General features: G+C 40.8%; 1 non-coding gene across 1 annotated transcript; it reads left to right on the forward strand.

The window, feature by feature from the left end:
- The first annotated feature begins 23729 nt into the window (after positions 1–23729).
- Positions 23730–23893, forward strand: LOC116563055. Its single transcript, XR_004274194.1, has one exon. It is a non-coding gene; the product is annotated as a U1 spliceosomal RNA (small nuclear RNA).
- Positions 23894–24149: the final 256 nt, after the last annotated feature.

Here is a 24149-nt window from a genome sequence, read left to right on the forward strand (position 1 = left end):
TCCTCCTAGGATTCCTTCTGGATCTGTCCTTTTTCATTTCATACTACTTTTTAAATGTATCTTTCCTCTGAGTTTTAAGAGAATTTCTCTAACTCTTATTCTCTTAGTTACTCAGATTTCTGGAGTCATGCTATCCAAGACACTATGGCTATTTAAACTTTCTTTTTTTTTTTTTTTTTTGAGACAGAGTTTTGCTCTTGTTGCCCAGGTTGGTGTGCAATGGCACAATTTCAGCTCACTGCAACCTCTGACTCCTGGGTTCAAGAAATTCTCCTGCCTCAGCCCACCAAGTAGCTGGAATTACACCACACCCAGCTAATTTTTATATTTTTAGTAGAGACAGGGTTTCACCATGTTGGCCAGGCTGGTCTCGAACTCCTGACCTTAAGTGATCCAGCCACCTCGGCCTCCCAAAGTACTGGGATTACAGGTATGAGCCACCACTCCCAACTCAGTCACAGTTTTTGAGTGATCAATAGTACATGAAGCGAGAGCTGGCTACCAGGGGAGACTGAAGATAGAGAACAGCATTGGTAAACTACAACACATTAGTCAAATGCATCCCATGGCCTTTTAAAAATATTATATTTGTCTTTATTTTAATCGTGGTCAAATACACAAAGCATAAAATTTGCCACCTTAATTCTTTTAAGGTATATAATTCAGTGATATTTAGTATATTATCAATGTTGTACCACCATCATCACTGTCTAGTCCCAAATTTAAAGAAAACCCCATATCCATTAAGCAGTCACTCTCTGTTCCATACTCCCTTCCAACTCTGGCAACCACCAACCTGCTTTCTGTCTCTGTGGATTTTCCTACTCTGGATAGTTCATATAAATGCAAAGCATTGTTTTCTATCTGGCTTCTTTCACTTAACATAATGTTTTCAATGCTTATCCATGTTGTAAGATAAATCACTACTTCATTCCTTTCTTTCTACAGCTGCATAATATTCCATTATACAGATATAGCACATTTTGTTTATTCACTTGTTGATGAACACTTGGGTTTGCATCACCTTCTGACTATTGTGAGCAGTGCTACTATGAATACTCATGGACAAGTTTTTGTTTGAACACCTGTTCTCAATTCTTTTGCACATATTCCTAGGTGCAGAACTGTTGGGTAACATAATAATTCCATGTTAATTTATTGAGGAGCTGCCAAACTATTTTGCATAAAGGACATACCACTTTTCATTCTCACCAGTAGTGTATGAGAGTTTCTCCACATTCTCACCAACTGTATATTTTCCTTTTCTTAAAAAAAAAAAAAAAAATTGTAGCCATCCTAGTAGGCATGTAAGTGGTAAGTGATATCCACAAACTGTTTTCGTACAGCCCATGACCTAAGGATTTCTTTCTACATATTTTTTGCTTAAAAAAAAAAAAAAAAAAAAAAAAAAAAAACTGTATGTGGCCCTCAAGGCCTAGCATATTTACTATTGAGCCCTTTACAGAAAAAAGTTTGCTGACCCTTAATATATAGGAATATTGCCACCACTGCAGAAATTTCTACTGGACAATGCTCTGAGTATTTAATGATCTAGTTAATGACTCAATTGCAGTTTTAAAGTCAGAAATCTTATATTTTCATCTACATCTAGACTTTACTTGTCTTATATTTCCTGCTTCCTCACACATTTCAGAAAACTAGCTTCGAGAATGTTGCTGAGGATGCACGCTAAATTTTCAGAACTTTTATTTTCCTTTAATAACTATTAACATGAAGAAATTTGCTCTAATGATTCAAATGAGCCCCCTTCTTTTGACATTCTTTATCTTTTTATATGCTTAGAGAATTTTCTCTTTGCTTATCTCAAGAACCAGATTGGAGTTGTGAGTAATTTTGGCAAAGACACTGTGGATCTGTATCTGGTTCTTCACATTTAAATTTACTTTTCTTTAACATTGTCAATTCAAAAGTCCAGTAGCCTGGGACAAGTAGAAATGAGGATTCAAGTTAGACAAGTTTTTTTTTTTCCATTTATTTATTTTATTGCATTTTAGGTTTTGGGGTGCATGTGAAGAACATGCAAGATTGTTGCATAGGTACACACGTGGCAGTGTGATTTGCTGCCTTCCTCACCATCACCTACATCTGGCATCTCTCACCTCGCTATCTCTCCCCAGCTCCCCACCCCTCACCGTCCCTCCCCTATTTCCCCTCAACTGACCCCAGTGTGTAGTGCTCCCCTCCCTGTGTCCATGTGTTCTCATTGTTCAACACCCGCCTATGAGTGAGAACATGCGGTGTTTGATCTTCTGCTCTTCTGTCAGTTTGCTGAGAATGATGGTTTCCAGGTTCATCCATGTCCCTACAAAGGACACAAACTCATTGTTTTTGATGGCTGCATAATATTCCATGGTGTATATGTGCCACATTTTCCCTGACCACTCTATCATCGATGGGCATTTGGGTTGGTTCCAGGTCTTTGCTATTGTAAACAGTGCTGCAATGAACATTCGTGTGCATGTGTCCTTATAGTAGAAAGATTTATAATCCTTTGGATATATACCCAGTAATGGGATTGCTGGGTCAAATGGAATTTCTATTTCTAGGTCCTTGAGGAATCGCCACACTGTCTTCCACAATGGTTGAACTAATTTATACTCCCACCAACAGTGTAAAAGTGTTCCTATTTCTCCACATCCTCTCCAGCATCTGTTGTCTCCAGATTTTTTAATGATAGCCATTCTAACTGGCATGAGATGGTATCTCAATGTTGTTTTGATTTGCATTTCTCTGATGACCAGTGATGATGAGCATTTTTTCATATGTTTGTTGGCCTCATGTATAAACAGTCATTACAGTGAATTGGCAACCAACAGAATGGGAAAAAATTTTTGCAGTTTACCCATCTGACAAAGGGCTGATATCCAGAATTTACAAAGAACCAAAACAGATTTAAAAGAAAAAAACTAACAAGCCCATTCAAAAGTGGGCAAAGGACATGAAGAGATACTTTACAAAAGAAGACAAGTTTCTTTATTTCACCATCAAGGTTAACACTTCTCCTCTTTTATTTGAAAGCAGCCAAGAATTAATTACACCATGCCCACCCTCTTTGACAGGCACAGTTACACAATTGGGAGTCAGTGCTGGGATTGGCAATGTGCTCTGCCCAGCCCGTTTGCCAAGAATAAATACATAGTGCTTGGCATGACCACCCAGGTAATAGCTGGGGCCTGGTTGTACCTCCCTAAGTATCTGTGGTCTTTCCTGCCAATCATCCCTGTTGATTGATACTGTTTTTCTACCAGTTTCTTCTCCAGGTCCTTCGTAGCCAAATTCTTGCTTTATATGTGGTTTCCCCTTTAATCCATTCTCCTCTGAACTGTATCTGTCAGGAACTCTTTGATAATTCTGACATATAAATAGCATCTTTCCCTCATTTCCATTGCTGACACACAATGTCTCATTGTACCCTGTTGGTAAGAAAGCAAGCTATGGGTATTGTCATGAGCTATGGATGCTAACAAGGTCATTTATCCACAAATCTCAACTTATATTTAATCTTTATAGTTTTGGGGAGTGTAATTCAGAAAAATGAGGTGTTATCCTGTTATCTATACCTTCAGAACTCCTGGAGGTTAGAAACACGAGGACAGAGACCAGGAATCTCTAACCTTCTGGCACATGCTTAGCCTGATTCCAAGAAAAAGTGCCCACAAGAAAACCAAAACCTTCAAACGAATAACAGATGTTGCAGATGTTATAAGAGCATTGCATTTTCCTGGTACCCAAATTTCTAGATGAATTATGAAAAGGAATGTGCCTTTCATCTGGATGTTTGACAGCATGTAGATGAAACACCCACTAAGACAGTAGGCACTAAACAAATACATGGTGGAAAATGGCTGGGTGGCTGGCTGACTTGCTGAAAGACTGGATTTTTTCACTTCTCATCCAGATGTTTTGGCTTCATGGAGGTACTAGCAGGGTCTGCCAAGCTGATTTGTGATCTTTGAGTGAAGAGTGATACATGAGCACAGAGCATTACACCAGCAAATGAGTACAAGGCACCGGTGTACTCGAAATGAGGTCTCACCAGCTGCAACTAAAGCATGTGACAGACCCTCCAGTCCACTCCCAAGTGCTTCTGACAGACGCGCCCCCATTTGCATACATCTCAGCATGCCACATGCTGAAACTGTTAAGTTATTATTAGTACTGATAATAGAGTCATCACCAGGAATGTATTCATATTTCTAATGTTGTCACTGCAGATTGTTTTGCTGTTAAGGAGAAAGCCTATCAGGCATAAATATTTATGCTTGGATAGATGTCAGATTCTTTAATCAGGAACTGGATTGGTCTTAATTGAATCTTGGAGACAAATTTAGGCTCAACATGGATTGTGCAGCTTTTGCTCCATATGAGCAGGGCTCTCTCGGTCTATTCCCAGGATTCCTGAGACAGGAGCCTCTGACACATGAGCAGGTAGATTACCTCTTACAGGGTGCTGGGACCTTAGCTGTGTTGAAGAGTGGTCCTTGGAGGACACTGACAGGGCTTTATGGGAGTGGATAAAGAAAATGCCTCTTGCCTACAGGCTGCTGCCCAAAGGCATGGCACAAATAGGACTCCTTTCCAGCAGGTACAAGGCTGTAATCTCCATAAAGACATAGAGGGTGTCCTGTGACTACTGTCTTCATTGCTTGTCTGGTCTACTGCCACCTAAATAGGTAGACCTTACAACATGTGTGGACTAAATAAATATACTGATTAAAAGGGGCTATGGTGGGGAGAATCCCCAAAGCCACTGACTCTCAGTCCCGTATATGACACCCTTGTGATTCTGAACATGTGGACCATTCAGGATGACCTTTTGTTAAGGACTCAGAAAAGTGGATGCCTTACCAGCTCAGACTCTGGAGCCGACAGCCGGAGTTCAGACCTCAGCTCTACCACTTTTTAGCTGTGTGTTGTCAGACAGGTCATTCAGTCTCTTTAGCCTCAGTTCTCTTCCCCATAGGGTTGATCCTCCGTTCTCTTCACAAGGCTGTTGTGCACGTTAACTGTGATAATGGTGCTAGCTAACATTCTTACAATAGGCCAGGTACAGTTCCAGGTGTCTTACACATACTTTTTCATTTAATCCTGATAATTATGCCAAGGAAGCAGATCCTAGGATTGGCTCCCTTTTGCAGATGTGGAAATTGTATGTCAAGTCTTGTGCTCAATGTCGATAACAAAGACATTAAGTAGACAAAACCCATAGCTTTGATTTACTTCCAGTCTAGGGGAGTCTAGACAGAAGGAAAGAATCCCATTCCACATAGCTGGTAGAGAGGTAGCATAAGCTGGGTAGAGTGCAAGAATCCGGATTCTTAGAAAAGAAATTGAGGCAACACCAGGGTTATATAACTGAGTCAATATTCTGGGCAAGGAGGGCTGCAGGGAGGCACTGAACTGTCACAGGATCCACAGAAGGCTGAGCTAATTATTAACAGGAATAGTGAAGCCCTTGAGGCATGCAGTTCAATAAAATAGAAAAACATGTACATTCAATTTAGACCCTTGAGGCCCAAATGCCAACTTGGCCACTTTCTCACTTAGCTGACCTGTGTAATGGACAGAATGATGCCCACCTCAAAGAGTTCAAGTACGTAAAGTGCTAGGCACATAGTAAGCACTCAATAAATGCAGGCCTCTTTACTTTCCCACTGATGGCACTGGGCTCCTATGTGATGTGTGGAACAGAGACTTGAACAACAGATGTCATTGGATTCAAGGAGCAGGATGGAGGTGGCAGGTAGGAGCCGGTCTTCTCTGTATGTTCACAAGACATGAAATACCTGGTTACATAGCGGGGCCATGTGGGATTGTTTTTGTGTGTTTATAAATGTCTCTTTCAAAGCAAGGTGAATTATTTGAGAGTTCTTACTACTGTTTTCCCAGCACCAAAAGCAGAACCTCAGTGAAAGACCATTGCTTAAATGAATGGATAGAGGGAGCAATGAGTGAGCTGATGGATGGGAAACTGGGTGAGTTAATGAATGAACCACCAGAAAATGAACTGGTCTATAGTGTCAATACTCTTCCTAAGAATGTCTCTCTAAATTGTCACTCCCAGTCTTTCTAAGAAGAGTAGAGGACATCATTAGGCACTATTCCTTCCAAGCTTGATGTCTTTGCTGAGGGTCCCGATACTGGCTTGATTGGATCCGTTAGATGTACTGTATAGCTGTTAGATGAAGGTCACACACTGTATCAGTCCCCAACAATGAGCCCTACACTTTCTTTGTCATTTAGGCTTTAAAAAAAAAATTTAGAAATAGCTTCAGAAAGAAACCCACTCTATCTGCTTTCAGAAAAAAAATTAAATAAAGCACGATAAACAAGACCCCCAAGTCACGTTTACAAGTTACCTGGCATTTGGCTGTTGCAACTCCTGGACCAGCCTATACCAGGTAGTTTGTACCCTCTGATGTCCCAGTCCCACGGCTGGATTACTCAAAGCTGAGCAGGAAGAGATGTTCAATGCTTTCTCCTCTTTTCCCAGCCCTTTGGTGCTCCCAGATGTTTTAATTACAGAGGAAAGGGAGCGGATGATTCCAGCCATATGTCTCCATTCCACACAAATAAATCTCCTTGCCGTCCCATGCAGCTCTGTGGCGCTGCGACTGTCCCACCGAAACTGATGCTGTCGGGCCTAATCACCATCTTCAATCCTTCAGTGAGCATGTTAATTCAGGGAACACCGGCTGGGACTGTTGTCCCACGGAAATGCTCAATCCAGGAACAATTAGACTCACATCACAGCAAGATGCTGCCCCTCTACTTGGGAGCTGGGTGCTCTTTCAGACTGAGCTGAAAAAAGCCCTCCAGGAGTTGAGTGGGAAGAGCCAGGCAGGGAAGGGTCAGACACCAAGGAAATAATTCTCAATTGGGACGTTGACATCCCTCACAGTACTTAGAAACTCAGGCACCAGGCTATTACCTATGGCATGCCCAGCTGCAAAAATGCCCTGTCCTCTGAGGAACTTTGAGAAGAAGCCAGAGGGGACGTTCCAGACATGTAGCTGTAGTGTACACACACACACACACACACACACACACACACAAATCATAATGAGCTTTTCTGAGGAAACAGCAAAAGCTAGCAGATATATTTAGCATTCTGATTCAGTTCCCACTAAATGCTAAATTTGCTTTCAATCTGAGCATCACCACACATAGATTAAGAACAAACTCAAGAAAATTCTATATGGTTTTTGGTTACCAATATAGTTCATGGTTTTCTACAATGCCATGGTACTCAAGAGTAATTATAGAGGAAATTCCAAAGGGGTATTTTATACGTATACAAATACAGTAATAAAGTGCACACATCTTCAGTGTATATCTTGATAAAGTTTTACATATTTTTACACCCATGTAGATACTACAAAGCTCAGAGTATGAATATGACTGGATCCCAGAAACCTTCCTCATGTCTTTTCCCAGTCAATATCCACTGCAAAGGGAACAGGTAGTCTGATTAATCTCCATGGATTAGTTTTACCTCTTTCTGAGTTATACATAAACAGAACTGCATGCTCTTTTGGGGTGGTTTCTGTTTTTAAACTGTCTGGAGCGCTAACCACGTGGTGGTATGTAGCAATAGTTCCCTCTTTCTCATTTCAATATCTGGACAATAACAATTCATTCTACTGAGGAAGGATGTTCCTGTTTGGGGCTATCACTATCAAAATTGTCTCTGTGAATTTTTTTGTGCATGTACCCTTGATGCAGAGCAGGTGAGCCCCAAAATGGGGATTATACCTACTTTTAGTTATGTGTAGACTAAGCGCAATTTATGCAGAAATTTCTAGGAAATGTGTGGTAACTTTCAGGTTGTGGTAATTTCTGGATGTTGCCATGGCAATGGTAAACGGACATGGCACTCTGGTGGGTATGTCTTATGGAAAGTGACTTCTGCCCCATCCCTGTTTTAGCTACTCCTTAATTGGGTCTGTGTCTGAGCCCTGCCTCTGGCGTCAGTTCCTACCTCCTACTCCACCCTCACTTCCTGTGGACAAATACCCAAGTCTAATGGGCTCTGAGTATAGAACAACTAGTTCTTGAGGCCAGGGTCATCTGCTCCAATATTACTCCAATCTAATCTCTTATTCTTAGGGAAATTAGATGATCTAGCTAAAATGTATATGCTCAGGTGTTTTCCACATTGAAAATCCTTCAGTAATGCTCCATTGCCCTTGGCGTAAAATCTGAACCTTCCATGCCATGTATCCTGGTCTTTTTTCTCTCCCCTGAGCATTCTTCACACTGGCCACACTAAACATTTCTCGATTTGTTTCCAGTCTCCTCTTCTCTCTCCTAGCTTTGCCTGTGTGATCCCATCAGCCTGGAAATGTGCCTGCCCTTCACTGGCCAACACTCAGCACTCCTTAAGAATGCAGCATAGGCCAGGCACAGTGGCTCATGCCTGTAATCCCAGCGCTTTGGGAGGTCGAGGTGGGCAGATCATGAGGTCAGCAGTTTGAGACCAGCCTGGCCAACATGGTGAAAGCCCGTCTCTACTAAAAATACAAAAATTAGCCAAGTGCGGTGGTGGGCACCTATAATCTCAGCTACTCGGGAGGCTGTGGCAGAAGAATTGCTTGAATCCAGGAGGTGGAGGTTGTGGTGAGCTAAGATCATGCCATTGCATTCCAACCTGAGCAACAAGAGTGAAACTCTGTCTCCAAAAAAAAAAAAAAAAAAAAAAAAAAGAATGTAGCATAATAGTCTATCCCCTCAAGAAGCTGCCCCTCAATTTCTTGTCAGTTTGTCTTCTTTTCAGTAGCTTCCTTTCTATTCTGCTGCTGCTGGTGGTTTTAGCTTTGATTCCCTCTGTGCCCCAACCTGTTCAGATTGGTTTTCTTCTATTCTGCTTCGAGCGCTTTGCCTATATCTCACTTTCATCATGCAGCTTCATTGAAGTTTGTTGTTCCCTTACATGCAAGTAATTACTGCATAACTCATTCATGCAGGCATCCATTCAACAAGCTTTTATTGGGTATATGAGATTCTCTATTGGCAGCAAAGCAGGGGTAGAGAGGGCAGGACCTCAAAGATATGTAAGGTGTAAATCTCTGTCCTTGGACTCTTCAATCTAGAGAAGAGTATGGGATAAGCAGGGCTGGTAGTAGGCAGTGGATGAGGCCTGGAATGAGGTAATGTGGCTTTGAGTTCTGCACTACTATGGAGTGCTGTGTGACTCCATATAAAGTCCTTACCATTTCTGAGCTTCAGTGTCTTCAGTTGCAAAATGGCTGTAATTTCTGACTTACAACTCTAGGGGGAGAAGTAAATAAAAATGAATATGTGAAATACCCAGTACATTACCAAAAATTTGTGAAACCTAGATTAAAAGTCCTTAATTTGTCCTCGTTATAACAGAAAACAAAATAGTGAGGGCCTTAGGAAAAGTTCCAGGGAAGAAACAGGAGCTCACAGAAGCGAACTTTTGTTTTGAAGAGATTAGAAAAAATATCAACACCAATGATTAAAACAAACAAAATTTTCTAATAATGGGTGAATGACTTGTTTAAAGTCAAGTCACTGTGCCTACATAGCTTTGTGTAAGTAAAACAAGTGGGGAAAGTGAGGACTCTCAAGGAAAGAGTGAGACAGTAGAGAAAGTCAATTCCTGCTTGACTCTGCAAGTCCTTACAGATGGAGTCTGGCTAAAGTCACTTCCCTATTCCTAATGCAGCTTCTCATCTGAAAAGAAAAAAAAAAAAGGTGGATTTTGTGGGTCAGTTCCCACACCCGATTCAGGGCAAGTATTCTTGGAGTCAGTGGAAGAGTCAGTTGAAGGGAGCCTCGGTTCCCATTCCAAGTACCATTCCTTGAAACATTGGAAAAATGTGATTCATTCAATGCAAAATCAGGCCCAGAACATAATGATAAGGTTTGTGGATGGTTGAAGATGATTCAGAGGCCTTTTTGTCTTTTGAAACCTGACTGTCCCAGGCAGCTCTCCTGGCCCATAGTCTGCACTGCATGAAAACTCGCACCCATGGCCTGGCTGCAGCCCAGGAGAAGCCTTTGGGTGATTCAGAGGCTCTGGGAAAACAAAGAAACGGGTGATATTAATATAGGTCATCCCTGCCACAATGTAATATGTTCCTTTATATATTATATTCATCAAGGGGCTGAGGGAAGTTTAAGAGGCTTCCCGGGAGCCCAGAAACCAGATGTGGAGTTCTACCACTTACCAAGTATGTCCATTTCAACTACACAAGCAGGAATCTTAGGAATGACCTCTGGATAGGTATATAGTTACTATGGACTCACTGTGAGATGATTTGGCTAGGTCTTTATTACCTGACTCTCATATTCCCTACTCATGCCAGGCAGAGAGCCGTAATAATGCTTTGAATCTCCAATGTTAATACCCAGTGTCCGAGTATCTTTCAAATGTCTGTGTGTTCCCCTGCATAGATTACACAGCACAGTAATCCATGTAAGTGCCCACAGATCCCTTTGAGAAAGCACTGGAGGCATCTTCACTGTTGATACTTGCTATAAGGTTGCAGAGAACTTCCACCTGAGGGCCTGGATTCCATCGATGGGTTTAGCATCTAAAACTGGTTCATTTCCAAAAACTAGGTAAGTGAGCATAACTTTTAATTGGAATTGCTGCCCTCAGTCTCTTGATCATCTATTCTAGACATCTTTTGATTTATATGTTGGGTATTAGAATTGTTAGCTGCCCATTAATCTTACCCCTAGGGTCACCTTGTTCTACAAGCCATCCCCTAACTCTCTGCAAACCAGGCTTTTCTAGCTGCCACTCTAACTTTGCTACTCTTTGTGAAAACTGCACCCACCTTTGTTTCTTCTCAACAATGATGGAGCTCCTGTCACCAGCATATACATTATTGATTTGGTAACTGGAGTGTCCTTTGGATCCTCCCATGAAGCAGGATTAGCTGATGAGTTTCCCAATCTTATTTAGTATACTCCCTCTAGCATGACCTTTGCTTTCTTTTTCAAATACTTGTCATGGCAGCTGTAGCATCTCTGGTTTACTCAGAATGGCCATGAGTTTTTCCATGTTTCCAAGAACCATCCCAGCAGTGTATTAGGATCCTCTTCTAGGGTCCTTGGCAAGATGTTAAATCTTGTATCATGGGCATGTGCTTCTATCTCAAAAAAATCTCCCGACATGGGGGATCAGTTAGAGTGGTGAGAAAAACTATAGGGAAAGGACGCAAACCTTCTGAAAGGCTGAAAGGTTCTGCAGAGTTCTGGGGAAGAACAGCTGAAGGCAGCTGTTCTATAGCCAGGAGGCAGAGGGCAAGGAGTAGGTAGAAGGGACTTCGGGGGAATTTATCTTAAACAAGTTTGTTTACTTATGTTGAGGAACTGACCTCTGATCATCCACACATCTGACATTCCCTAAAAGGGGAACAACAAATGTTAATTATCTACAGGTTGTTTTTGCTCCAGGCGTTCAGCATTGTGCCTGCACTGAATAAAAGCAAGCAGCTCCAGCTTCTCAGGGCTGCTCTCTGACCACTAGAGCCAAGCAGTCACCTAGCTGCTTTTACACTGCATAGCTGTGCCTGAGTACTCATTTCATCTGTTGGCCAGGGTCTGTGGGACAGACCCAGCATTCCATATTCAACTTTATGTTTCCCCATTTGAGGCAGCACCCTTAGGATCCAGTCCCATGCATGTCCTTTAAGATCCTGCTGATAAGCATTGGTTTGGTCCTGTAACCCCTTTGACATTTCCTCCCTTAGCAGGATCAGAATTTCCCTGTCCAGTTATGTTGTAATTTGAACTCAGTTATTCACGTGATGGCAAGAAAAAGTGGTGGGGTTAAATTTTGTAGGTGGTGTATGTTATCTTGCTAGACAAAAAGGCCTCTGAATCATCTTCAAGCATAGGGAAGCACTAGATTTTATGAAGGAGGAGTGGACCACTTCTGTGAGGCCAGTACGTTCTAGCAGGTCTGGAGTTTTTAGGTTTTCAAGTGCATCAACCCAGTTGTTCTTATTTCAAGTCTCAAGATCCCAATTATATTGTTAAAAATGAACATCAACACCAAAAATTAAAACAAACAAACTAGGGCCCTGACTCGGCATGGTAAATATGCTAGGGTTGAGAATTTGGCCTTCTTTGAAGATCCACAATTCTTATAATTATGATCTGGGCCTGATGTTCAGCCTTTTCTGCCCACAAGCTGCAGGAGATGAGAGGGCTTGTGTGTGTGTGTGTGTGTGTATGTGTTTCTGTTTTGTTTTGTTGTTTAAATGTCTGCCAAGGAGGCCCTCTGACTTTTGACGCTTCATGTTATATTGGTGACTAGTCACCCTCAGGCTTTTAAAGTCTCTTTTTAATGCATTGATTGCCCCAGCAACAGTCATCCTATTCCATAGTTTTTATTATTACATCCCTTGAATGTCTTACAAATCTGGAGGTATTGCATTCACCAGTGTGTTATCTTCTACAAGTATCCCATCATAGTTTATCACTGGTATATTTTAACCGTCACTCCACTACTTCTTTCTAGGGATAGTCAGTACTTCCCCTACCATCACTGATATTGATGACCTGGGAATCGACTTTGAGATGAGGATTTACATGAAGATTAGGAAGTACCCTTAGGAATCACATTGTTTGGAGAATGTAAGAAGCAGAATTGGACAGACGGAAAAGGTGGATCAGATTATGGTACAGTTACAATAAAGGCCTCAGCTGGCATTTCACAGAGACCTCTGGAACTGGGATGGACTTTTAGAATTGTTTCCTATTTAGGCAAGATCTTTGTGCCTCCACATTGACCAGCTATTGGATGTAAGATGCCCCTCCCTAGAGCAAGGCAACTATCTTTGGCCAAGGAAAATTCCCCAAGAAGGAATCATCTATGAGGCATCAGCAGGCAACCCATAGCAGCTAGGACTCTGAATGCTCCATCTGTGAAGGAGCAAGCTAGGCAGCGTATGACAGTATCCACTACGATGTGCACATGAATGCAAACTGTAGGAGACATTCAACAAACACAATAATTACATTATAAATGTCTTATTAAATTATTGAATGTTACATAATCTCTCAAAATATATGTCTTTGGTGGTTGGGGATTCACCATTATGGATTAAGGATGAAGAATTACAAATTGAACTTAAGCAGAAGAAAATTGAGAGGACACAGAATGTTTGTTATATGTTTTTTAATCCATTCATTCAACAATTTTTAGAGACTACAATAATCCAGATACTGTAGATAAAACAGAGAGAAAGACAAGAAAGTTGCTGACCATCAAGAGAAAACAGGAAATGAACAAACTACATACACATCAGTAAGATAACTGCAAATAACAATAAACGTTCTGAAGTTCATGAAGCAGAGCAATTGAATAGGTGATAGGAAGCACAGGCTGCCTTCCACAGAGTGCCCAGAAGAGGCCTCCTAGGAGAACAATATTTTTAGGCTGCCAAGTGATAAGAAGGCAAAACCATGTGAGAATCTTAAGTAAGTGCATTCCAGGCAGAGGGAATTGAAGCTGCAGAGTCCTTGAAGCAAAAATGAGCTTTTACATGTTGGAGGAATGCAAAATCTGAGCCTCTTAAAGAGCTGTCTACAGATTTAAAGAAAATAGGCGGATCACCTGAGGTCAGGAGTTTGAGACCAGCCTGATCAACATGGTGAAACCTCATCTCTACTAAAAATACAAAAATTAGCTGGGCGTGGTGGTGCGTGCCTGTAATTCCAGCTACTCGGGAGGCTGAGGCAGGAGAATCACTTGAACCCAGGAGGTGGAGGTTGCAGTGAGCTAAGATCACGCCACTACACTATAGCCTGGGTGACAGAACAAAATCCATCTCAAAAAAAAAAAGAAAAAGAAAAAGTTAAAAGGAACTGTGATCATCTGGAGGACAAAGCCTGATTAGCTAAACCATTGTTTATTCACAGAGTTTTCTGCATAACATGAACTGTGAAGATACTGGTCCTGACTACTGGGGGCATAATGTGGTGCTGGGAAGTTCAAAGGGTGAGTGATGTGTGAGAGTAGCCAAGGGGGAGCCAGGACTTGAAGAATGGGGAGGTGAGTACATGGCCTTGGGAATCGATGCACTCAGCAGAGAAATTAGCATAGGCAAAGGCACAGTATGGGCAGAAATTGTGGGAGGTGGCCATGAGCAATTTCTTTAGGCTGGAATGTAGGATGAGAAAACTGACTAGTGTGAAATTAGGCTCAAAGGCACTTAGGAACCATGAAATTCAGATTAAGCAGGGCTTGCTTTTTGCTATAGACATTGTGAAGTCACCGATAATTTTAAAGCATGGGATAATATAACTCCGGGTCTTTAAGATGAATTTATCTTCACAAGCTCTGTGCTGTGAAGAAGGAAAGACAGAAACGGAAAAAAATGAAGACTGATAATAACCCATGCGAGATGAGGAAATAAATTCCATGTATGCGTTATTTATTGCTATATAACAAATTATTATAAACTTAGTAGCTTAGAATAACACAAATTTATCATTTTATGATTTTTGTGAATAGGTTGGCACATTTTGGTTGAGTCCTCCAGAGGCTCACAAGGCTGGAGGTCAAGGTGCCAGCATGCTCCATCCTCATCTGGAGGTACAGCTCAACTTTCAAGCTCCCTCAGGTGATTGGAAGAATTCACTTCCTTATGGTTGTAGGACTGAGGTGTCTTCTTGCCAGCATCCAGGTGGAGACCATTTCAGCTCCTAGGGGACACTTGCAGGTTCTGGCCACATCTCTGTCTCCATAATTTGGTCACTGGCTTCTCCAAGGCCAACAAGGGGAGCATTTGCTGTAGCTTCAAATCTCTATGATTTTTTCTTGGAGCTCTAGACCCTTTTTAAAAAGGGTTCACATGAGTAGGTCAGGCCCAGCACACTCAAGAAGAGAGAACTGTATAGGGTTTATACCCCAAAAGATGGGAGTCATGGAAGCCATCTTAGAATTGTGCCGATCACATTCATAAATCCAGTGATGACCACTTAGCTGTGAGGTCAAAGATGTCTACAGAAGTTTCACCTGATGAAGTATAAAAGGTAGTCACAAGGGCTCTTCTCTTCTGAAACATTCAAATTCTTCTTAATCCTAGGTTATGTCCCATCCCTTAGCAGTCTTCTCCCCAGAGAGTACAATGGAAATATTTGAAAACTAATTTTCATTCTTGCCAAAGGCCTGATTCTTCATATCACAATTTCTTTCAAGCTCCCAGATTTATTAAAGTTCTTTCCTCTTTGTTGCAAGTTAATTTACTTCTCATTTGCAGAAGAAATACTAAGAGGGTTTATCTAAGAAGGTCGCTCCCAGGAACACAGGGGACAAAAAATATGCAGGAAGGTGGCTCAGAAAGCAGTGTGTTGTGGGATCACAGCCCCCTGTCCTGAGCCAGCCTAGAAGGCTGGTGCAGCAATGGGCCCTCTCTTCACAAACAAGGGAGCAGCAGTGGGGTTGTGAGTCTCTGCTCTCTGGGAGAGTCTTACTTTCAGCCCCCAACTCACTGCCTCCACGGTTTTCTGAATACATTAAAGAAAATGTATGGGTGCGAGAGCCTGGAATTCAACAGCTCATAACTACAATTAACCACCATTAATTAATGGCTGCAAGATAAATGAGCCATGCGATCCGTTTATTCCTGGGTTGTAAGTATTTAAATTCACAGTGGGATGCAAGCCCATTTTTCACCAATGTGAATTTAAAACAAGTTTGAGTCAGGGCTGCATGCTGCAGGAGGCAGACTACAATTTCCTCTCTGGGTAGTTCACAGTTTAGGTCTATGAACTGGCAAGAGGCCTACAGAAGCAAAGAGTTCCCACGCACAACAGAATTAGGGAGTAGGGGTTGATATTTGAGCACATGTCTTCCTGTAGTCAGGGGAATTACTATGTAATGAGACTGACTGCACCAGGTATTGTACTAGGAAACATCCAGGGAGTATTTGATGTTAATCTTCACCACACCTCTATAGGGAAATTATTATCCCTATTTTACACTCAAGGAAATTAATGTTCAAAGAGGTTAAGAATTTCTGTAGTAACAAAGTTGGGCTTCCTCATTTCTAGACTTCTTCCAGAATGCTCCCAAGGGGTGCCTTTGGGTGTCTTTACCCTCAGTTTTCACATATCCCCTATGGCCTACGTCCTCATCCACAAAAACTTTCCAAATAGTAACTAAATATTCTCCTATTCCTTAAATTTTCAAACCATCGACTGGACATCGACAAGATTCAGAAGATAAGAAAAACATGCAAAGGAAAGATTTTAGTATTAATAAAAAACAAAATTAAATAGGGTTCCGAGGTGTTCATTAATTTAAAAGAGAAAAATACTACTGTAGAAACCTAGTAGTTAGTCATCATCTTCACCAAGTGGTCCAAAGTCAACCACCAGTGATAGGATATGTTAATATCATGCACCTGCTGATACAAAAAAGGCCAAAACTTCTGTGGTATGCACGCCAAAAATCTAATCAGGAGGGGAAAAAAAGACAAACCCAAGTTGAAGGGAGTTCTACAAAATAACCAACCAATATGTTTCAAAAGTGTCAGGTCATGAAGACAAGGAAAGACTAATAATTAAAGATTGGAGGAGACCAAAGAGACACAACAAATAAATGCAATGTGGGGTCCTGGACTGGATCCTGGAATAGATAAAGAACACAAGCAGAAAAGCTGTCAAAACTCAAGTAAGGTCTGTAGTTTAGTTATTGTTCTGTAAGGACAGTGTCTTAGTCTGGCTTGTGTTGCTATAACAGAACACCTGAGGCTGGGTCATTTATAAAGAGAAGAGGTTTATTTGGCACATGATTCTGGTGGGTGAAAAGTCCAGGACTGAACAGCTGCCTCTGGGCGGGTGCCTCAGGCTGCTTCCACTCCAAGTGGAAAGCAGAAGGAGAGTGGATGTGTGTAGAGGCCACACGGTGAGAGAGGAAGCAAGAGAACAAAGCTGAGGTGGCCAGGCTCCTTTTACAACCTACACTCTCATTTCTGCAAGAGTGAGAGCTCATTCACCCAGGTTGTAGGCCATTAATCTATCCCTGAGGGATCTACTCCCATGACCCAAATACCTCTCATTAGGTCCCACTCTCCAATACTGCCATATTAGGCATCAACTTTTGATTTTGATCCATTTTTTTAAGCTTTGCCAGGGACAAATCAAACCATAGAAGACAGTATTGTGGTATTATACCAAAGTTAATTTTCTGGTTTTGATTCACTGTGCTATGGTTACTCAAGATATCAATAGGAAGAGTAGCTGAGTGAAGGGTATACAGAAATTCTTCATTTTTGCAACATTTTTCAAAATGTAAATGTTTTCAAAAGTGAAATGGTAACTTGAAACAAAATTTTCTAAAAAAAAATTCTATCTTTATGCATAGATGTGAAGAAACCATTTTTTTTTTTGGTTTATATGTTTGTCTTTTTTTTTTTTTTTGACATTTTTTTCCCATTTATTTTATTGTATTTTAGGTTTTGGGGTACATGTGAAGAACATGCAAGATTGTTGCATAGGTACACACGTGGCAGTGTGATTTGCTGCCTTCCTCCCCATCACCTACATCTGGCATCTCTCCCCTTGCTATCTCTCCCAAACTCCCCACCCCCCACCATCCCTCCCCTATTTCTCCTCAAGAGACCCCAGTGTGTGATGCTCCCCTCCCTGTGTCCATGTGTTCTCATTGTTCAACACCCGCCTATGAGTGAGAACATGCGGTGTTTGATCTTCTGCTCTTCTGTCAGTTTGCCAAGAATGATGGAGAAACCACTCTTTTTAAAAAAAGTTTCCTTCCGCTAAATTTGCTAAAAAATCAGAAGAAAATATGTTCTATTGATTCAGAAAATAGTTTGAAATAAATGTAAATTCTGTTTGAGAACTGCTGCTTGTGGGAGCAGCATAGAGTTAGTAAATAATGCATGTTCCTGTCCGTTGTAACATGGCACTTGCATGGTGACATTCTACTTGGAAGAAAGTCACTACAGGGTCAGAGAGAGAAGAGAGAAAATAATACATTAAACCCTTCTGACATGGGGGAGAAGAGAGTGGAGAAAAGGATAATCTGAGATCTCCACTGTGAAAAATAGAATTTGCACACTTTACTATCTAATTAGGCAACTCTGTCAGATGGCATTTTAATTGTTCATTTTTGCACAGTATCTCATGGAACACAAACAGAAAAAAATGATCTAAATGTTGACATTTTTGAAGCTAAAAGCAAGGAAGCAGAGAAGTAAGGTCATTTTTTAAAAATCCTTCAGGGTTAGGGAAACATGGGCAAATTAAGAGACAATGAGGAAGAAGCAGGTGCAAGAGAAAGAGGAAGGTAAGCTACACACAGGATGAGCTATAATTACAAAAACAGCCCCAGACTCATAAGAGTTCAGCCATTTGCACTGAAATTCTCAAAGGACCAGAAGGACTGAGATCACAAGCCAGCAAAAATAAATACATAAATAAATAAATAAATAAATAAATAAATAAAATAAAATAAAATAAAATAAAATAAAATAAAATGGCAGCTCCTTTCTAACCTAACCAGGTTTGGAAGTAATCATTTTTCTGCTCTGCGTTGGAGGATTGATGTGCAGAGGAGTCAGTACAGCTGGAGGATCAGGAATGGCTGCCTGCTACCCTAGCTGCTAGCCCTAAATTCCCTTCATAGGCCTGCCAGCCCCTTTTCAGTTCTGTGGTGCCTTCCCATTGTGCATTGTGTCCTGTGACTTCCTTTGTGTTGCATCTGAATGGTGCCCACCTGAACAGCATAGGAGTGCTGTGATTATTATACTCCAGAAAGCTTCACAGACCTCCCAAATATAGACATTCAGGCTGTTTCCTCAGGAGTGGACCCTAATGGCTTCTCTTGATTTTCCCAAAGCTACACTCAAATTGTCATATCCATTAAACGGAAATCTATAACAAATGCCACACCTCTGTTCTACAGGCGAGAGTTTGCTATGTGTGTTTAAATGCCTGGCCCAGCATGTTTTCTGTTGCCTTTTGATCTTCTTTCTAGTTCAATCCCAGTTAGCAGTAACATCTCTTGACATGAACAAAAATCCAAAAGGGATGAATATCTGACAAAGCTGGTAAACATCTCTATTTGAAATCTGGTTGTCCTATAAACTTGTACCTAGAAACTTTTTTAGGTCATTTTGCCACTTTTGAAAATTGTGCTCAATATAATCATTTTAAAACAAAACAAAAAATTGTAAAAGCACCATGTGTAAGATGTTTATTTTTCTAGATGGAGTTTCACTCTATTTGGAGTGCAATGGTGTGATCTCAGCTTACTGCAACCTCTGCCTCCTGGGTTCAAGCAATTCTCCTGCCTCAGCCTCCCAAGTAGCTGGTATTACAGGTGTGTGATGCCATGCCTGGCTAATTTTTGTATTTTTAGTACAGACAGGATTTCACCACGTTGGCCAGGCTGGCTTCAAACTCCTGACCTCAGGTAATCCACCCACCTCGGCCTCCCAAAGTGCTGAGATTACAGAAGATGTTATTTCTGTGTTAGTTTAATGTACGTCATTAAAAATAATTGTAAATACCATAAATACCTACTAATAGAGAAATGGTTAAGTAAATAAAATTACATCCACTTGATGGAATAGTATGCAGCCAATCAAAATGTCTGTTAGGAATACGACAAAGAAACTCAACATTTGTTTATAATATAATGTTAAGTGAATCAAGCAGAATAAAAAATTATATAGACACTATGAGTAACACTGGAAATTGATCATGTCTACATATGGACAAGGTTGGCGGTAAATATGGAAAACAGAAACAGCTTTATTTGGGGGTTTGTTATTGTCATCATAATTTGGTTGCTCAGCAAATACAGAATTTGTAAAGGGAAAAAAATTCAAGATAAAAATGAGGCAATTTTCAGGGAGGACACACTTATTTTGAGTACCTTTTCAGTGTTTTTATTCCCAAGGGAAAATATTATGTTTGGGAGAATGGATCACATTTAGAATAGTGAATAAAAAGTCTGAAGAACCACCCTAGGCTTTGCCCCTTCAAGACGATATTCCAAAATACTACAGCACGAGGTTTCCCTGCAGTACACTCCACGCCAGTGCATTTAGTGAACAAAAGAAAGGAGTTAGAGTGGTGGGGAATGAAAGGATGTGTCTGAATCTCCAGGCAGCTTCTTTTCATACATTTATACGTTTTATAAGTTCTGGGATACAAGTGCAGAACATGCAGGTTTGTTACACAGGTATACACGTGCCATGATGGTTTGCTGTGCCATCAACCCATCATCTACATTAGGTATTTCTCTTAATGCTATCCCTCCCCTTGCTCCCCAACCCCGACAGACTCCAATGTGTGATGTTTCTCTCCCTGTGTTCATATGTTCTCATTGTTCAACTCCTACTTATGAGTGAGAACATGCGGTGTTTGGTTTTCTGTTCCTGTATTAGTTTGCTGAGAATGAAGGTTTCCAGCTTCATCCATGTCCCTGCAAAGGACATGAGCTCATCCTTTTTTATGGCTGCACAGAGAAAATTTTTGCAATCTATCCATCTGACAAAGGGCTAATATCCAGAATTTATAAGAAACTTAAACAAATTTATAAGAAAAAAAACTCATCAAAAAAAAAAAAATTAAAAAGTGACCAGGGAGCTTTTTAATAAATACAGAGGTCCATCCCTCCAGCCACTGGAGATTCTGGAACCCAGGCCCTGAACATGAGAACAGCTCTCCAATAATCCAGTCCCCTCCTGATCCTCTACCACTAGCTGCAGGTCTGTAATCTTCTATCACTGCATTCACTCTATACAAAGGTAACAGAGGGCACATCTGAAATGCAAAGCAACGCCCAGTTCTGCATCTGGGAGCATTATTATTTGCCCAAGAGAAGGAAGGATCCAGTGTTCTCTTGGCATTTACTTATTCTTATACATATGACTTAAAGGAGTATGTGGAGCAAACTTTGAGAGAATGATGGATGCCACCTTTCCTTTGCACAAAGGATTTAAGCCTGAGTGGGTGAGAAAAAGTCCAAGCACTTACAGTTAGAGAAATTAGAATCTAACTCTTTTCAACATATGGCCTTGAGATTTAGGAAACACAAATAAGTCATTTATTTTTTAAAGAGAAAATGATATCAGATATTTTGTCTCTTAACTAGTTACCCAGTTTTAATGTTCCTGTCACATTGCATCCTTCCACACCTTTGCATAAGCTGCACCCTGTTTGTGGATGATTGCATCCCACTTTGCCCAGGAAGCTCCTGTTTTTCCTCAGAAAAGTGAGTATTACTGTCATCCTACTTACGACAAAACTGGAGTTAAATGGCTCGGTTAAGTTTATACAGTGAGAGAACTGCACTTAAGATTCACACACAGGTCTGCTTGACTTAAAACCTCAACTCCATTCTATCATACCATGTTTCACTCGGGCAATAGGCACACACGTCTGAGTTCTTCCCTGCTGGGCTGAGAGTCTACATTATGAAGCTGATGTCTGCTGAATGAATGAATGTTAAAGCTACTTAGCTGCATTCACATATATTCATAGGCACACTCATAACAGCCTAATTCAAAACCACCCCTATTATTCTCATCATAAAACAAGGTTCATGCCCTGGCAGAAAGAATATTTTTAAGCCTGCCCGTCACATACAAGCCAGGAATCAGGCTGACTTTCTTTCTCCTCTCAGCAAAATGATGAGGCCGTAGCTTCAAAATATTCAAATATTCTGGGAGGAAAAGTATACGAGTTGCAAACATTTCTTCATTTATCTCATAAAATATGTATTTCCAAGTGCAGAAAGACAGCTGGACACAACCTTTTCTAATGCAAGAACAGACCAGCTGGCAGGAGGAAAAGCGTTCATGAAAGTTATGTGCAACCCAGTGGAGAAAAAGCAAGGAGTCCTTTGCAGCAATCCTGATCCAGACACTTAACCTAGACACCCCACTGTTAACCCAGCCAGTCCACAGGCATAGCAGACAACAAGTGGGTAGAGGAAAGGTCCAGGCACTGCCAGTAGTGTTCTGGTAAACATTTGACTCTCAGATCTCGTGGGGAAGGTGTGGCCTGATTTAAAGCATTTGTCAATGTTCATGGTGTAAATATTTCCAACACAGCCACTTTCAAGCTACCAATGTAACATTGACTAGTTTGCATAATTCCTGAAAACCTAACAATAGGCTCTTGTGAGTTGATACAAGCCAGTTCCTGCACCACACTGAGTATTGCTGCCCCTTTCATGGCAACGTTTTTAGATTAGGACTATTAGGGAATAAAGAATTCATCAAAATGGGATTCAAGAAACTCTCTTTAAATTGTATAAGCCAGGTCAGCATTACAGAACCTTTCTCAACACACAAGTTTCATTGACTCAACTGTCACACAACTCAAAAGTAAAAAACAAAGAACGTTATTAAAAAATGAGCAAAGGATCTGAATAGGCACTTTCTAAAAAGAACACACATGAAAATGGCCAATAGACATATGAAAAGGTACTCAGCATCACTAATCATCAGACAAATGAAAGTCAAAACCACAGTGAGAAGCCACCTGCTAGGATGACTTCTTATCAAGAAGATGAGAGAAAACAAGTGTTACCAAGGATATAGAGAAAAGAGGATCTTTTCATACTGCTGGTGGGAATGTAAATTAGTACAGTCACTATGGAAAACACGATGGAGGTCACTCAAAAAATTAAAACTTGAACTGCCATATGATCAGCAATCCCTCTGATGGGCACAGACCCAAAGGAAATAAAATCAGCACCTTGTAGCTATCTTTGGTCCTATGTTCATTGCAGCATTACTCACAATAGCTAAGATGTAGAAACAAACTAATAAATAAATAACCTGTGTTTGGATCAGTAAAGAAAATGTGTGTGTATGTGTGTGTAATCTTCATACATATAACAGAATATTATTTGGCTTATAAAAAGGGAAGTACTGCCAATTGCAAAAACACACAAATGAGCCTGGAGTAAAACGGGCTAAGTGAAATAAGCCAGGCACAGAATGACTGCATGATCTCACGTATGTGGAATCTAAAAAAAGTTGAATACATAGAAATAGAGAATACATAGAAACAGAGACTAGAATGATGGTTACCAGGGGCACGGAGGAGGAGAAAATGGGGAGATATGAGTCAGAGAGCCCAAGTTTGCAATGAAGTAGAATGATTAAGTCTAGATGTAACATTTACCACGCAGATTTTTTTTTTTTTTTTGAGATGGAGTCTCACTCTGTTACCACGCTGAGTGCAGTGGTGCCATCTCAGCTCACTGCAACCTCTGCTTCCCAGATTCAAGTGATTCTCCTGCCTCCCGAGTAGCAGGGATTACAGGCATGTGCCTCCAGGCCCAGCTAATTTTTGTATTTTTAGTAGATACGGGGTTTCACCATGTTTACCAGGATGGTCTGATCTCTTGACCTCATGATCCGCCCACCTCAGCCTCCTAAAGTGCTGGGATTACAGGCGTGAGCCAACACACCCAGCCGCAGATTTTATTTAGCATGGTGTATTGTTTGCTGGAAATTTGCCAAGAGGGTAGATTTTAGGTGCTCTTCCCACACACACCAGAACTTAACTATGTGAGGTGATGATAGGTAGATATGTTAGTCCACTTGACTGTAGTAATCATTTTACCATATGTATATATTAAAACATGACATTGTGTGACTTAAATATTATAAATTAATATAATATTATTGGTGCAGTGAAACACATGCTACATATCAATAAAATACAATGTAAATCTTACCTGGTAGGGGAGATACCGTGATCACGAAGGTGGTTTTCCCAGAGCGAGGCTTATCCATTGTGCTCCGGATGTGCTGAGCCCTGCGATTTCCTCAAATGTGGGAAACTCGATTGCATAATTTGTGGTAGTGGGGGACTGTATTCGTGCTTTCCCCTGGAATAAATAAAATAAAATGTTAAAAATATAAATACATATTTATCCACATTTTTCCACCACTCTTTATAACTAAAGGGGATTTTCGTGACTTTTTGAATCAGTATTAAACTCTCTAAACTCTTTCTTCTCCTGAATATGATGGTTCATAGAGAGGAGAAAAGAAAAAAAAAATACCCAAAAGAGAAAAAGGGAGGATGATACATCATTTACTAGTTTGTGATACTAGCTAGCAAATGATAACTAGGTGGGTGGCGCC

Source organism: Sapajus apella, unplaced genomic scaffold, assembly GCF_009761245.1.
Source record: "Sapajus apella isolate SASKATOON/1434 unplaced genomic scaffold, GSC_monkey_1.0 scaffold33, whole genome shotgun sequence".
NCBI classification, from domain to species: Eukaryota; Metazoa; Chordata; class Mammalia; order Primates; family Cebidae; genus Sapajus; species Sapajus apella.